Genomic DNA, 17624 nt, shown 5'->3' with positions numbered 1-17624 from the left:
GGAAGGCTGACCGCTCCCACTGTAGCAGATGTCCATTGATCCTTTCAAGTGTATCGGCCTGTGTCTCGTAGCGAGGGACCCAGACGCCTTTTCTCTCCTGGGTTTTGGCATCTCGTCAGGTTCGGCTTGGTCACGTGGGGAGGGACCGTGAAAGAGGCAGAATTCTGCACAATTAATATTGTTTTTTATACTGCGCGTCTGGTTTAATTTGCCGGCGTGACTTTATCGTTTGGGGCGCGGAGTGCGAGGTTGCAACATCGTGCCTTTGATGATTTGTTCTTGGAATGTGGGTTTGCAACATTGCGACCTTGGCTGGTAGCTCCTCCGGGTTCTTTCTGCAGGATCAGCAACCTGACTCTTGCTTTGTTAATGTCCATGGGAGCTCTTGGTTGAGGCCTACTTGGGCCTGGTGCATAAGTAGTCCGTTTGGTGCATAGGTGCTTTTAGGTTATAATAGCATATATTTCCATGACCAGTATCGTGTTTCCATTATACCTCTCATGGTGGTAACGGGTTTCAAGAGAAGCGTGAGCAAGCGTTATAGATGAGTTCATGATGCGTCTTGCGTTTCTGCATTCTGAAAGCCTATGTAAAAATAATAAAGATGCACGTCCGTGAATATGCCTGTCGCCTACGTCAAAGCACTGAGTATGTTCTTCGTGTAGATTGGTGTGGAGATGTTCAGTGTGTATATTTGTACAGATGTGCTTCCCGTTGTCTAGGTCGTCATGGCATCTCTAACGACGTGTGGATTTTAGTCTAGCTGATCCGAGCCGCAGGTGTCGGCATGGCCAGTGCGGGCTGCTGGGCAGGCAGATGGACACATCCGTATGTTCCTGTACCAGGGTACCTGGTCGTCTGGTAAATGGACAAACTCTTCTCGCGGCGGGTGTCTGGGCCGTGACCCTCTAGGCCAAGCGCGAGAGGTGAAGGACGGGAGCCTGGTCTTCCATTCTCCCACTTCAGTCCCCCCTCTGGTCGACTTGTCGACCACAAACATATCCTTCTCATTATCTCCTCTTACCCTCCATATCTTAGTTATCCCTCCGAGATGTCCATAATGGTTTACATGATCTTCAAATGACCAATACATATATTCACATGTTCCTCCAGGAGTACAGTATACTCATCTTCCTATGTAGCTCCTGGGGTTCCTTGGGTTCTCGATCTTCACTGATGGTGGGTCTAGATGGTTGGTGATGATTTGGGTGCGCAACTTCTCCCTCTCTTGTATTATCACACCTGTATGCTGGCCGTCATCTGCTGGCATTAAGGGGTGCATTCCCACCATTTCCAGCAACTCGTCAGTCGTGCGTGCCTTCCGGGCCTTCCAAAACCTAATTATGATCAGAGTAGCTCCAGCCAAAATAGTACACCCCACTATTATTTTCAGTCCATCTGACAGCCAAGATGGCATCCATGACCATAATAGTGAAAACCAGCTCTTATCCTTGTCTACACCGTTACTTTCATCCATCATTTTGGAGTGCATCTGGGCCAATTGTGACACTGCTTCTGTCAGTGTACCATTGTCAGCATCGTTGGCAGGTATGAACGTGCAGCAAGATTGTCCTATCTTTGCACAAACTCCTCCTTCCATTGCTGTGAGAAGGTCCAATACATATCTATTCTGGAGTGCTACCATCCTTACAGCTCGCAGCTCCTCTTTAATTGCGTTGAACCCATTTACTGTTGAATTGATGGTCATCATTAGTTACCATCTGGTTATTTGGAGCCATTTTGCGTTTGCGTATGCCTGCAGTCCCGGATGTATTATTGAGGAGAAGAACATTGCTGCTCTGCTGAATAGTCTGTGTTCTGGCGGTATTGATGTTAGTTCCGTTTCCGACCTTCCCCACAGGTAATTTCCTGTCAGTGGCTCTCCTTGTCTTTTTCTCCTATTTAGGACAGTATCACTGCTGTTCTCTTGCTCCTTCTGAAGTGGTGCAGATCTCTTTCTTCTCCTATCCCCTTCATCCATTTTAGGAAATTTCGCCACATCGACATTCTTCTTAGGTACCACTAGTGAGGGTACATTGACGTGTACCATTGTGCACACACCATTCCACAGGGGAGGCAGTGTATGATATGCCTTTTCTCCACAGGCCCAATAATGGTCCATTATTACTGCTGTTCCCGCTCCCCCCTCAGGTAACTCCATCACGCTTGCACAATTGGTGTTATATCCTACGTCCACCTCTCCTTTATGCTGGTAGCATACTTTGGGCGCCGTCAATGGTAGTATTGTTATTGGGTCTTCATCTTCTTCTACCCACGTGAGCATTGGTACATACTTGATCCACGTCGTCCAACATCGATGATTGTGTGTCTCGATGGTTGAGATAGTTTCTTTTGTTACCATGTTGCTGCCAATCACTCCTATCTCCCAGCTGTTGCCCAGATACACCTTTCCTGTTATCGTCAGTAGCGGCCTCTCCCAGCATCCTTGTTTACCCGGAACTTCAGTGGCGTACCAATCACATGGTAGATACTGCAGTGTTACCTTCTTTGTTTCTCCTTTTGCAGGGCCACTTGTTATGTATCTGAATGCTTCAGCATGTAAACTGGTCTTGTGATAACTCAGATAGGTCTTGAGGAAGTTGTTTTCATATGGGTATGAGTCTCGTGTTTTCCATGTCATGTGCACTACTGTTCCTTGAAATCTTCCTTTCGTTTGGAACAGGGCCAAATATATTATGCACTGTGCTGTCTTTTCATCTATTTCTGTGGCAACAAATGTTCGTGAAGCGCTCATGGCGTATGGTATTAATGAGCAAACGTAACAGCTATCCTCAGTTGTCTGCTTACCAATGCGGGTCATGTGCTGGTACCATATGTTGTTTGCGACGTGTGCTAAATCTTGTACATAATTATCAATACCTTTATTGTCTGAGTATGTGCTGCGTTTAACTCTATTTTGCTTGGGTGCAATGTTACTATTACCACCTGACGTAACACCTGTTGCAGCAGGGAACGGGGGTATATTATGTTTGGGTGCAGCAATAAAATTGATAGCATAGCTGTACTGCCAGACAGAGGCAGCCAAGAACCCGGTGATCATAAAAATCCCTATTATTTTTATTACATATGCTAATCTCACCGGCATTTTGCTCTTACCTTGCTGCAGTCCTGGCAGCGTATTCTTGTGACGTTAAAGTTGCCCGCCTAAAAATTCTCAAAAGTGCTCGTTATTAAAATGTTAGTTTTGTTTCCTTTAAGCTCTCCCTATCAAGTAGTCATTCAGTGCCCAGGCGAAGAGCTGCTCCCACGCTACTCTAAGTGATCGGTCTCTTAGGACCGGCAAGTATGGGCGGAGGTGGGGCATGTAATATTCTATGGCCAGGAGGAAGGCTGTGTAGTAGACACGTACCCTTCTCCTTTTTAGGTATGTTGGCCTTTTTATTTCGTATACAAATTGGTGTGACAATTCTTCTGGGTAGTTATCGTCTGGCAACACCATCTACGCCTGTACACTGAACTTGTTAATTAGCTTTTCTTAACAATACAATATTACGCAGTTCCTGTATGTGCGAGAGAAAAAAAAAAAAAGAGAACATTCACGTGTTTACATGTGTATTGGTGCAAGCAATGTCCTTCAGTTTTAGTTACAACTGTACTTAGCAGTCAATGGGGGGGGGGTTTGCGCTCAGATGGCGGAAGTATTTTTACTCTTTGAGCGTGTGACCATGGGGTGGGCAGTATGGGGATCACCCCTTTCTTCGTCAGTTATCGTCTCCGAGGGAACAATTGGGTCGTTGTCTGTGGTGGAACTTTCTTCCGCTGTCGGGGATGTTGTTGCTGTTCTTCCAATGGACCTGTCGTTGGCGCTGGGGCGGGTCTGCAGTTTGTAGATCTTTACGTCATGTAGGTGGTTCCAGGCACGCTTATCCTTTAGTTTTACTGCTCTTGTTGATACGTCCTCTACCAGATGGGGGCCAGTGAACCTCTTCTCGTTCCACTTTCTATTGAAATTGCGAAGTAGTACGTGGTCACCTTTGGCAAGTTTGCACAAGTTCTCCTTTCCCAATTCTGTACTTGCGCCTTTTTCTTTATTGATGGTAGACCCGCCCCGTGTGCGCTCGAGCTGTTGAGACACAAACACGACACTAGTAATCAAAGAAGACACATATTGATACATTTCATCACCTAACACACTCGCTGAACTTTCGTGGTCTGTGAATGCCCTTGACGTTGGGGTTAGGGGAAGGCGCATTTGACGTCCAGTAACCACTTCGTGAGGGGTGAGGTGGTGGTCGGACCCTGGCCTATTTCTCAGTTCAAATAAAGCTAACGGAAGGCAATACAACCAACTTTTCTTTGTTGTTTGTTGTATTTTTGCAATTGCCTCCTTCAATAAGCCATTCAGGCGTTCACATACACCATTAGCCTGTGGGTGGTATGCACATGCAAATTTGTGTTTAATGTTCAGCAGGGATGTGATATGCTGGAACATTTCGTTTGCGAAATGTGGGCCGTTGTCTGATCTTAACACCTCGCACACTCCCCACCTGGGGAAAACCTCCCTTACTATGAATTTGGCTGCTCTAAACGCATCAGGGTGTGAACAGGGCCCTGCTTCAATCCACCTGGAAAATGGGCATACTACTACAATCATATACCTATTACCTTGACATATGTTGATCATATCAACATAGTCAATGTGAAGGTGCCGAAAAGGTCCTTCTGGCCGGGGTATGGTACCTCTTATCACTTTTAGAGTATGACCGGCCGTAAACTGTTGACATGTGAGGCAATTGCTGTTAAAATTTGACACATGAGAGTTTAACTCAGGACAAAACCAATCTTCTCTAATTCGTGCTGCTATTATTTCCTTGCCTGTATGGGCAGGGTGATGTAATTGGCTCAGGGCGGTATTTAACAGTGCTAACGGTATTACAACTTTCCCAGTGCCACCCTGGCTCCATAGTGCGTCGGTTGGTGACATTGTACATCCTCTTTTCACCCATACTTCTTTTTCGGCCATTGGTGCAGCCGCTTGTAGCTCCATAATCTGTGTGGCTGGGAGATGGGTGTACCCTTCTCTTATTAACATCTCCCTAGCTATTCCCCTCCCTCTCCCTCTCTGTGAGTCTGTGGGGTTCCATATCTCACCAAAGTATGCAGCATATTTCGCATGTGCGTCTGCTGCTGCATTCCCTTTTGAGACGTAGTCTTCACCATTGGTGTGTGCGGTGCATTTGACTAGGGCTAGTTCTTGGGGGTCGTTTATTACTTCAATTAGTTCAGCCAACAAGAGGGCATGTTGTACTGGAGTGCCATCAGCTCTCCTAAACCCTCTTCTTCTCCATTTTGATAACCCTGAGTGGACAGTGGATGTAACATATGCACTGTCGGAATATATGGTTACTCTTTTATTAAAACTTTCCTTTAATGCCAATATTAGTGCAACCAGTTCCGCGGCTTGAGCAGAGTAATGCTGTGGTAGTTGTACACACTTCATAGCCACACACACCGGCGCCTCCATCATTTTTACTACTGCTGCCCCAGTCCTTCGTATCCCATCTCCTTGATCAATAGTTGATGACCCATCAATAAACAAAAGCTCACCTCCCTCTAGTGCGTTTTCTTCAACTTTTCTAGTACATGAGTACATTTTAGTTATTTGGGTGCAGTCGTGGGCGTAATCTCCCTCTTCAATTACTTCTGCTAGGAACCTTGCAGGGTTAACCGTGCTACATCTAACAATTGCTAGTTCAGCTTTAGACAAAATAATCTCATAACCTGATGCCCTCTGTGTCGTTAGTGTGGACTTAGGTTTATTCAATATCGCAAATAGTGCATGTTCCACAAACAGTGTAGTTGGACACCCCATAGTTATTGCTGATGCTTTTTCTACTGCAAAAGCAGCTGCAGCAAGACCTTGTTCACAAGGGAAGTGGCCTAACATCACAGGGTCTAAGTGCCCGCTGTAAAATGCTACTGGTTTATAGCCCATGCTCGTTTTTTGTGCCAATACTGCTTTCATCACTGCTGAGTCGCAATGTGAAAATATAAAAAAGCGTCGCTCATAGTCTGGGGATGCCAGTACTGGAGCAGTTGATATCGCGTCTTTCAATTCGTCAAATGCCTCCCTCATTTCCATAGTCCATCCCAACTTTTTCTCCCCTTTATTTGCTTCCTTCAAACCCTCAAGCAGGGGTCCTATGTATGAGCTGTAATCAAATACCCATGCTCTACAGTAGTTGCACAGCCCCAGAAATTGCTGCAGTTCTCTCACAGTCTGTGGCACGGGAGTGCTTAAGATGGCCTGTGCTCTTTGTGGTGCAATCCTTCTTCCATGTTGGGATATCAGTTGGCCAATGTAAAGTACCTGTTCCTGACAGTATTGTATCTTTTCCATGTCTACCTTGTACCCCTTTTCAGCCAATATTGTCAACATTTTTAAGGAGTCCTCTCTACATTTACTTTCGTTTGTACTGCAAATTATTATGTCATCCACATACTGTAACACTGTGCTTTCCACCTCAACGTTACCCAAATCCATCTGTATTACTCTATTGAAAATTGAGGGTGATTCACAATACCCCTGTGGTAATCTGGTATGTTTCCACTTTGTATTTCGGTAAGTGAAGCTTGTCAAATCTTGTGAGTCTGGGTGTAATGGTATTGAGAAAAAAGCATTTTTAAGGTCAATCACTGTAAATCGTGATGCTTCTGCTGGAATGCCACACAATATTGTGGCCGGGTTTGCTGTTACTGGATACTCTGCTTCTACTATGTTGTTCAAGGGTCTGAGGTCCTGTATGAAGCGCCAAGACCCCTCTTTAGCCTTGCGCACCGGGTACACAGCTGTGTTACATGGTGATTCTGAGGGGACCAATATGCCATTGTTTATAAGGGCCGTTATGGTTTCATATATGCCCTCATCTGCCTCTTTTGACAATGGGTACTGTTTCACTCTTGGTAGTATGGCACCTTTTTTCAATTTTATCCTTACACCCCCTATGCTTTTTATGCATCCCACGTCATAAGGGCTAATAGTCCATAATGATTTGGGCACCTTTGACATATCCTCCTTAAAAAATGGGACTGGGGTGCCTGCGGGTGCCTCAAGTGCCATTGCAATTTTCTGTGCTACTTGTTTGTGAGCCACTCTTAGCCATATTTCTACACTCATCAGGAACACCATTTCATCTTCCTCCTTTTCTTCTGAGAACAGCTCTTCATCTGACACCTGGGTCAGCCTACATCCTTCTGCTAGTGCTATCACCGCCCTCCATGCTCTCCCTTCTTTATCTTGGGCGTGCACAGCAACATAATCAGCTGTTGCAATAATGCTCTCAATGTCCATTACAAACACCTTCCCTTCCAGTTCATTAACTGGTGTTTCTGGTCGGAACAGATAGGCTGCTGGCCTCCTCCATATTTTCCCTTCTATCCCTGGCATCCATGCAAATGCCATGTCTGTGCCATACTGGAATAGCTCGCCATCTACTGGCTCCGCCCTAATCGCTGTCTGTCCACAGTATGCTTGCAAAATCTGTCGTGCTGCGAGCATGTTAATCCCTGGAGTAGAGCAAATTATGCCATCCTCTGTAAAGGAGATCGTCATATTCAACCTGTTCATTATGTCTCTCCCCAGTATATTTACTGGTGAGGCACTATAATACAAAAGTGGGACTGACAGATCATAATCTCCAATAGATAAGGGAACGTTATCAGTAAATGGAACCAACCCTTTAGCCCCAGAAAATCCTTGGGTGTTCATGGCTTCGCCTGACATCTTAAATTTACCTTCCCTTATGCAAGACCGGGTTGCCCCGGTGTCAACAAGGAATGATAATTTTTTGTCACCTATCGTTACCTCTATGCGTGGTTCCTCCGCACTATTAGGTGTTACTGACAGGATGGGACACACCAAGGCCGTCTGTGGGCTGACCTATTGGGGGTACAATGATTGGCCATTCCCTGTGTAAGGGTTGTGTCCCAACACCGTCACCCTACCCAATTGCGTTTGTTGAGTTTGGGGTGGTGGTTGTATTAACGCTACTTGTTGTTGTGGCGGTGGCAGTTGCTGTGTTATTTGTTGTTGTGGCAGTGAATAGGTTTGTGGCTGTTGTGTTGTTTGTTGTTGTGGGTCACTCCCTTGTTGTGACATCTGCTGTCGTTGTATGCCCTGCTGTTCTTGTGAGGTCCTAGGTTGTGCTTGTTCATTCCATGCTGGTGTTCCTGGCCTGACCCTACATGTACGTGACATGTGTCCTAATAGTCCGCAGCTCCAACACACGGGTGGTTCCCTGCTTTGCCATGGGAAGCTCCCTGTGTTGTCCTGGTATACGGGTTGCCCTGTGGGGTAGTAATTTCTAAGTCCCCCAGCCTGTTGTTGGGTATTATATCCGTATCCTCTCCCCCTCATAAACCCTCCTCTCCCTCTGTTATAACTATAATACCCAGTTCCTTGCATTGGGTACCCTCCTCCCATGTTTGGTGCGTGTAATTGCAGATGCGGCACTTGCTGTATTACACCTTGTGGAGGCGCTATTTGAGCGGGATCTTGTGCAGCCACTACTTGCGTTGGGCTTTGGGCCACTGGTGTGGGCGTAGTTATTAGTGCCCCTTCCATTGTGTATTTAGTAAGTTTTTTCTGTACTAGTTTGGCCTCTTCTGTTTTCCTGTCCTCTTCCTTTTGTTTCATTTTTCCTTGCCATGTCCTGCAGTGATGTACTATAGTCAGTTGTATTTCTGGCCATGGTTTTGCTTCCATCCCCACTACTTTCTTTAGTTGTTTCTGAACTCCTTCTGGGAGCCCTTGTACTAGTATATGATAAAATATGGCTGGTGTTTTGTCCCATTGTTCTCTAGTTTCCATGCGCCACTTCTCTTGAATATCCTGGATATAATCAACAGGATCCTCATTTTCACCCATCTTACGGGAAGTAATGGCTCCTATGTCTGATGTGTCTGGGTACTGCACTCTCAGTGCCTGCCATAGCGCATGTCTGCAGTTTGCAAATGGTGCCCCATCATGCGATGTGTTCGTTATTGTTACCCCATGGAATCCCGCTCTTTTCCAAATGTCATCCGCTCTATCCCCTAATATTGATATTAACAGGCCCTTCACATCTCCTACTGCTAGTTTCTGTCCTGCGGTGTGTTTTTCCATTTCATATATCCACTTACCCGCACCTCCACTTAGTGATGGGAGCCTACATTTTATATTTTCTTTATCCGTATGTTTCCAAGGTACATACTGTGGTCTAACCCCTCCTCTCTCCAACAGTGGCATTAAATTCTGTCTTGTGTCACCCTTTACGCTCCATAATATTGAGTCTTCACACCCCTCCTCTTCCCCCGTTTCCTTTACTACTTCAAATTCTTCCTTACTACCTCTGCTCCTACCTCCCTCTTCTTCCTTTCCCCTTTTTTCATCAATTCCTGTGTTCAATATGGGTATGTTTATTTGTCTGTCTTGCCTGCGACTAGGGAGGTCCCTAAGCCGACATGCATAAGGTGTAAGTTCGTTCATGAAGGGCGCGAGCTTTATTCTGTGCAGTGAGCGTGCGGTGGTTGAACATGTAGGGTGTGACGTGGGAGGGCGTGATGGGGATGTGGGTGGCGTGGTTTCATGGGTTTGTGTTTCCCCTATTCTTTTCACTCCCTCCTTACTTCTCTCCAGCTCCTCCCATCTTCTACTCATCCAGGGCGAATCTATGTTTGTTCTAGTGAGGTATAGCTTATCTAAGCTTTCCCTTTCACTCTTTCTTCCATCCTTCTCCACTCCTTCTTCCTCCTCACTGCAAAAGTCATTCATAAATGGCACCCCCCACTCTGCCTTTTTTCCTTTTATTGTTACTGTTTTTAAGTCTATTAGGTCTCTTTCTCCCCTTTCGTTGTTACCAACTGTTCCCCCTAGTGCTGATGTTGTTGCTACCTCTCTACTTTTATATACATCTCCCCATCTTTCACTCTCCCTACTCCTCCCCTCTCTTCCCCCTTCACTTCTCTCCTCCATTTCCCTACTATTTTCCTCCCTTTTTCTTTTCAATTCCTCCATTACTTCGTTGCTCATCTGTTCCAATATTCTTTCATCCTCTTTCTTCCTTTCCCATTTCACCCTTTCTCTTTCTACTATACTCTCTATTACCTTCCCCTCTTCATATTTCTTAGCTGTCTCTGATAGTACTCTCCTCCTCCATATTTCCATTTCCTTTTCCTTTTCTTCTTCTTCCTTCTTCTTCTCTCTCAGCACTACTCTTGATACCCTATCTGCTGCTGCTTTTACCCTTTCAGCTTCTCTCTTTTGCTCCTCATTTCGTTCCCTTAATTTTTCCAATTCGTTCTTACCTTCTTTCCTTTTCCTCACTCTCTCTCTTTCCTCCCTCTCAAGTTGTTTGATCAATTCATTCTGCTCATCCCTTAGTTTTGCTAATCTTTCCTCCAAAATCTCTTCCTTCTGCCGTAGTAGCTCCTCTCCCCTCATTTCACTCTCTCTGGCACTATCCTCGTTTGTTCTCTTTACCGCCTCCCTTTCTTCTCCAGTTAGTGAGCCTCGTAATTTCAATAATATCTGTGCAGCTACCCACTCATCGTTTCCTATCTCTACAGTCTGCTCTTCTCCAAACCTCCCTTCCCCCATTGGTATCTTCCTATGAGCCACATATGGTGGAGGGCTGTATGCCGGGTTCGAGTATCCTTCAGCCGCCCTGAACTGTCCTTCTATTTCTCCTAATTCTCTTAAAGGGTACAACCCTCCTCCCTCTGTTTTCACTCCCGGTGTTATGGGTATCTCATTGTTCGGTTCCTTTTTTATGTCGTTTGATTTATCAATCTTTTCTCCTCCCTGTCCTTCATTCCCCGTATTCTTCGTCCTTTCACACCCCTTTTCCCCATCCGTTCCTTCTTTCTTAATCTCCTTTTCTTCCGGTGTTTTCCCCATAGTGAACATTCCATTTGGTCCTGGTCGGGACCCCTGGAACATCCTCCATAAGTTAAACACTTCCACATGGTTTGCCAACTTCTTCCCCTTGTACGTATTGTGCAGATGGTTTAGTAGTGAATGTTGGGCATATGGATCGAAACTACCATTAGGCGGCCATGGTGTTAACATTTTGTTGTCCGTCCCCTGGGTCCACTCTATGCTGTACTTAATTAATTTCTCCCTATGTGGCGGCAGTGTGGTGCATATGTGTTGTAGTGGGGTAGTGAGGGTATTCCCCCACCCTCCCGACCCTCTCCCGTATGACATAATGGCACTCCCCTTGTTACCCTTCCCTTTACTAGCAGTTTACAATATACAACCTTATATTGCTTACCTTGCCCCGCAAGTGTGGGGACTTACGACAATCCTTTGACAAATTATGCAATACTAATAATAAAAAAATAAAAATAAAAAATAAAAAATAATAATAATAAAAACAAATATATATGTATATATGTATGATGTTAGATTATATTCCTTCCCCTACGGCCCCCTGCGGCCGAAGCGCACGCAGCCCCCCGCGGCTGCGTACCCCTTACGACGATCTTATACAGTCGTCCTGTTTCTCCGTTCTCCTCCCCCTTTTACACTTGCCGTGGCCGGCGTTCTCCGTGCGCAGCCACGCCCCTTTCCCCTTCTCCTCTTTCGATCCACTCGTTTATCGTTTATCTCCGTATCCGCTCCTTTATCATGTTTCTCTTCCCCACCACTCTCAAACCCAAAGTTTCTTGTGCTCGCGATATCTTATTAAATCCCTACTGGTGACGTCACCGATTTCTTCGAGCTACTGGTACATTCTTGTTATGTTCTTTAAGTTCAAAATACACTTGCAATCTACCCCGCTAACCCTACAGCTGTCTTCCTGTCTCTCCTGGAACAAGGTAATCTCATCAATAATATAACCGGACTGCGCACGCTGCGTCGCCTCGCGTGTGATACGCCCCTCAACAGGAGGGCTTAACCAGCCAATTATCTTCCGTTTTGGGCAACTATGTAACTAGCTACCGTCCACAGGGAAACGTCATCTACCTATCGAGTTTCTTGCTCGAACAATAGGGAACCTCATCTACTCATTGATCAATAAATGTCAAATCGTAGGAAACCACACACACCCACCCTCACACGTAGTCGCAATCTAGGCCATCAGTGTCTTACGAGCGGCTGCACGTGATGTTTTCGTGCCCCGCCCCCCTCTTTCGCGTAACTTAGCCGACTGCTCTCGCACTCGTCCGCTACCATTCATTCCATTGGCAACCCTCAGTTAAACCTTCGCCGCACATCTGTACAATACCTCCCTCCTCCCTTATTTACTTCCTCCCCCTCCCTCACAATTTCGCATTGCTTGTTGTGCGTGTCATGCTCACCAAGTTCTCTCGATGCAGGGCCGCTCGACTGCGTGCACCCCTCCAAGCGGCTCGCCACCTCCCCTCGTCTGGACCACGTCTGGACACTCGCCGACTGCGGGCGGGATACTTCTCAACCGGCTCCCGAGGGCCAATATCCGGATTGCGCTGTCCGGTCTTCTCGCAGCTCCGCGATGGTCCTGTAGTCCTCAGAAGGGGGCAACGGCAGAGGGGGCCGCGCCGCCGGGCCTCCTCGCAACGGGAGTGCCTGGAAAAATTAAAAATAAAAGTCGCTCTTAAACAGATCTCAGCAGTGCCTCCAACTTGTCGGGGGGAAATTCTGCAGGGGTCGGCCGGGCCGTCCGCAGACCTCCGGGCAGGGAGGCCCCAACTCCTCCCGTATATCCCAGATGAGATAGAGTATGAGACACACACAAGGAGCAAGGTGACTCTGCTGTTTATTTAGACAAAACGGCAGGGATGGGTCAAGGAGCGTACGCGTTCGTCCTGACACACACAATCGTGGGGCTCGCAGGCCCTTTTTACTGCATTATGACGCGCTACTTGCGTCACTTCAGAAAGTTAACAAAAAACCTATCGCCACTCTTAATTGGTTGCTCGAGTGGTAGGGTTAGTATAGTACACATATAGAGAATGATATTAGTGGACAAGGTGTAGTCAGGTGGTATATCTGGGTTGTCCCTACAATTAGATACATAAGAATTGTTACATGAAGACTCCTGAGGATTGGCTAATATTACTGACGTCTGAGATAAGAGCCCCATGTTCTGATTGGTGCACTCGTGAGCTTCCCAGCCTGGGACCACCGTTGTTCCCAGCTCTCGGTGTACCTATGATTGCAACAATGTTTCAATATGGGTACGTGCAGACAATGTGAGGATTTATTCATAGGTGGAAGGCTGACCGCTCCCACTGTAGCAGATGTCCATTGATCCTTTCAAGTGTATCGGCCTTTATCGTTTGGGGCGCGGAGTGCGAGGTTGCAACATCGTGCCTTTGATGATTTGTTCTTGGAATGTGGGTTTGCAACATTGCGACCTTGGCTGGTTGCTCCTCCGGGTTCTTTCTGCAGGATCAGCAACCTGACTCTTGCTTTGTTAATGTCCATGGGAGCTCTTGGTTGAGGCCTACTTGGGCCTGGTGCATAAGTAGTCCGTTTGGTGCATAGGTGCTTTTAGGTTATAATAGCATATATTTCCATGACCAGTATCGTGTTTCCATTATACCTCTCATGGTGGTAACGGGTTTCAAGAGAAGCGTGAGCAAGCGTTATAGATGAGTTCATGATGCGTCTTGCGTTTCTGCATTCTGAAAGCCTATGTAAAAATAATAAAGATGCACGTCCGTGAATATGCCTGTCGCCTACGTCAAAGCACTGAGTATGTTCTTCGTGTAGATTGGTGTGGAGATGTTCAGTGTGTATATTTGTACAGATGTGCTTCCCGTTGTCTAGGTCGTCATGGCATCTCTAACGACGTGTGGATTTTAGTCTAGCTGATCCGAGCCGCAGGTGTCGGCATGGCCAGTGCGGGCTGCTGGGCAGGCAGATGGACACATCCGTATGTTCCTGTACCAGGGTACCTGGTCGTCTGGTAAATGGACAAACTCTTCTCGCGGCGGGTGTCTGGGCCGTGACCCTCTAGGCCAAGCGCGAGAGGTGAAGGACGGGAGCCTGGTCTTCCATTCTCCCACTTCACTGGCCTGCCCCGGGCTCCTACCATGCCCCTTTGAGCCGACCACAGCCCAAATCACCATAAAGGAGAAATCTCCCCAAGAGAATTACGACCACTGATGGTCTTGACAGCACCGAAGACCCCCCAGAGAGCCTCCATATCAGCCTCCCATCCACACATCCGGGCACATACCAACCCACCGATTGGGAATCAATCCAGAGCCACCAAACTGCACAGGGGTACGGAGGGTAAGGCCCCCAAATTTGGGGCATGTGCCTCCTCCAACCGAAGAACTGCTACATGAAAGTTCGGAGCAAGCTAGCTAGGTAAGCCTACACACCGTCTCCCTCTGCTTTCAATCATAAAGCCACCATGTCAACAGACATTGCGAACATGGGAGCAGCTGCCACCAAAAGCAACATTGCAGCCCTCCTGAGCGAGATAAAGAACATGGGAGCTAACCTGGGTGGCAAGATAGATAGGATCACTCAGAGAATGGACAACATTGAGGAAAGACTGGAAGGTGTTGAGAATAATCAAGCTTCGATTGACACCCTTGAAACCCAAATGGATCTGAGGATACGAGACATCGAGAACAGAAAACAGGAAATACGCCTGAAGATGGACGATTTAGAAAATAGAGAAAGAAGAAATAACCTACGATTCTTTGGGATACCAGAAAACGAAGGAGACACAGAGGAAGACCTCAAAAGGACAATACACAACATCATCAAAATCCTGACGGCGGACGAAGACATTGATGATCCCAAAACTGAACAAATATACAGAGCAGCAGGACCACCGGGCGGCCCTAGATCAGTCCTCCCCAGATTCCATAGATATCAGGACAGGACCAGAATCCTAGAGAAGGCCAGATCTGGTGGACCTCTCACAATGGGGGGAGCCCAGATAACCATATTCCAGGACTTATCCTCGCTCACCCTAGCCATGAGACGCCTCTGCAGCCCCCTGACCGAATGGCTTAAAGGGCAAGGCACCCGATACAGGTGGGGATACCCACCTGTATCCCTCACCTTCAGGCACAAAAGCAGGAGGATCACGCTCCTATCAGAGGAGGAGATCAGAGATTGCATCGCGGACATCCGTGGAACGCGCGCCAAAGAGGGAGAACGTGAAGATACCGTGCAGAACAGAGTACGATGGGAGCTCCAGGGCCCAAGGAGAAAAAGGGTGAAGGGGTCAAGAAAGTACAGACGCAGCAATAATACACCTGAAAGCGGAAAATGAAAATCCATCCCAGATCAAAAACATCTAAAGGGACAAACGAAGAACACAATATGGGCGCTTATTAAAAACTAAGTGATACGTCTGCAATGTATATGGGTACCGATTGAAGAAGAGTCCCCCTCTGAAGTAAGGGGGGAAACAGCCTGTTGACGAAGACACTGAAAACCGCACGTAACGTTATCCTTCCGTTTATTACTGTTAATGTTAAAATCACGTTATACTTCCGTTTATTACTGTTAATGTTAAAATCTCTAATGTTGGGGGGTGGAGGGAAGAGGGCAAAATTTCCAAAATGATCTTAATCCGATGGTCCGATGTTGGACTTAACACTTCTATCTAGTCCAATCCGGACGCCATCAACCTGCCAAGCAAGCCCTTATTAGGGCATTGAGAAACGAAGAAAAGATATAGAAGGCAAAGGGTATCATGTTAGATGCCTCAAGGGGAAGGAAGGGGGGGAGGGGGAATATATCAAAGCTCAAGACGGCAACGAGCAACCACCAGGGCAACATCATTACCATGGTACCCGGTAACGGAAGAGGGGACTTGAAGAACGATGGAAGAAAACACACAAATGATCGATAACCACAAAACGATGAATGGCAGGCTAGGCACAATTAAAATTGGCACACTAAATGTCAAGGGACTTAACTCCCCCACCAAAAGGTCACTAGTGTCCAGAGAATTCAAAAGGGAAAACTCGACATACTCTTTTTCCAAGAAACCAGATACAGTAGAGGGGAAGAAAGAAGAGTCCTCTACACCAAGCTCGGTGCCAAATACTGGAGTTCCGCACCACTCAAAAAAGCTGGAGTAGGCATCTTGATTAATAAACAACTCCGTTTTGAACTCATGGAAACCTGGTCTGACGTAAATTGCAGGGCTCTTGTACTGGTCGGCAAGATACAAAGTACCACTGTCACGCTTGCATCTGTATACGCTCCCAACTCTGGGCAGTCCATGTTCTTGCAACATATAGTCCCCAAAATCATGCTCGCAGCGGAATGTGAAGTAATCATAGGGGGCGACCTCAACATGTCTTCGGACCCTTCGATGGACAGACAAGCTGGAAACCCAACTGCCCACACGCCGCCAGAGGCCAGTCGCACACAAGTAGCAGAAATGCTAGTCGCCTACAAGCTTGCGGACGCCTGGCGCCATATGAATTCCCAGCAAGCAGGCTTCACGTTTTATTCAGTGCCGCATGCTACATACACAAGAATCGACTACATATATATCACCCCGGAGCTAACTGCGGCCTTGTCAGCATCCAAAATAAACCTGATAGCATGGTCAGACCATGACATGGTCACAGTCACTCTTAATCGAATGGCGCTTCCACACAGATGCACGAAATGGCGCTGCAACAAAACACTTTGAAAAGACCTAGTGTTCCGAGACCAACTCAAGAAATACATCGATCAGCATTTTGAACAGAACAACATGGGTGAAGTATCGGTGAACACGGTGTGGGAGGCGGGGAAGGCTACGTGGAGAGGAATACTCATCAAGGAAGGCGCAGTGAGAAAAAGAGAGCGCCACCTCTTAGAAAACAAGCTCAGAAATGAAATACCCCAACGAGACTACTCCGCACAGGCAGCCGGCCCTGATAGACCCCAAAAAATAGATGAAGCCAATAGCAAAAGGCAGGAATTGCAGCAACTGGAAGCGGACCAAATTGTGTGCAAGCTCCAATATCTGAAACAAAAGCATTACGAGAAAGGAGACAAAGCAGACGCCCTGCTCGCCGCCAGACTTCGCAGACAGCGCAAAGAAAGATGGGTATCAACCATAGAAGACGAGCCTAATTCTAATGTAAACCATCCCTCAAGATTCCCGGAGGCCTTTGCCAAGTACTATGAAAAACTGTACACCCCCGACTCTGCATCACATGAACAAGCAATCACGGAATGCATGAATGAGATATCTCTCCCGAGCCTATCCCAGGACATAGCCCAAACTATTGACGCTCCTATTACCGGTGAGGAGATTGAAGAAGCAATTAAAAGACTTGCAGCGGGGAAAGCCCCCAGAAATGACAGCTACATGGCCGGCTTCTACAAAACCTTCATTGACATCCTCCTCCCTTTTATGGTTGAACTCGTCAATACCATTTTCCAATCAGGTACCGCCCCAGACTCCTTCTCCGAGGCGCTAATCACAGTCATCCCCAAAGAGGGTAAAGACCCCAAACTGTGCTCATCTTACCTCCCCATTTCCCTTCTGAATACGGATGCCAAAATTTACGCGAGAGTCCTCACCGCACGGATAGAGACGCATATGCCAGCCATAATCCACAATGACCAGGTGGGATTCATTCTTGGCAGTCAGGGAGCAGACTCCCCTCGCAAAACCCTCCACTTAATACATGAAGCCTGTTCTCAATCGACGCAGAGAAGG

This window comes from Ambystoma mexicanum, chromosome 4q (genome assembly GCF_040938575.1).
Source record: "Ambystoma mexicanum isolate Mex_15411 chromosome 4q, UKY_AmexF1_1, whole genome shotgun sequence".
NCBI classification, from domain to species: Eukaryota; Metazoa; Chordata; class Amphibia; order Caudata; family Ambystomatidae; genus Ambystoma; species Ambystoma mexicanum.
The sequence above is the reverse complement of the archived record's forward strand: the minus strand, read 5'-3'. Positions refer to the sequence as shown.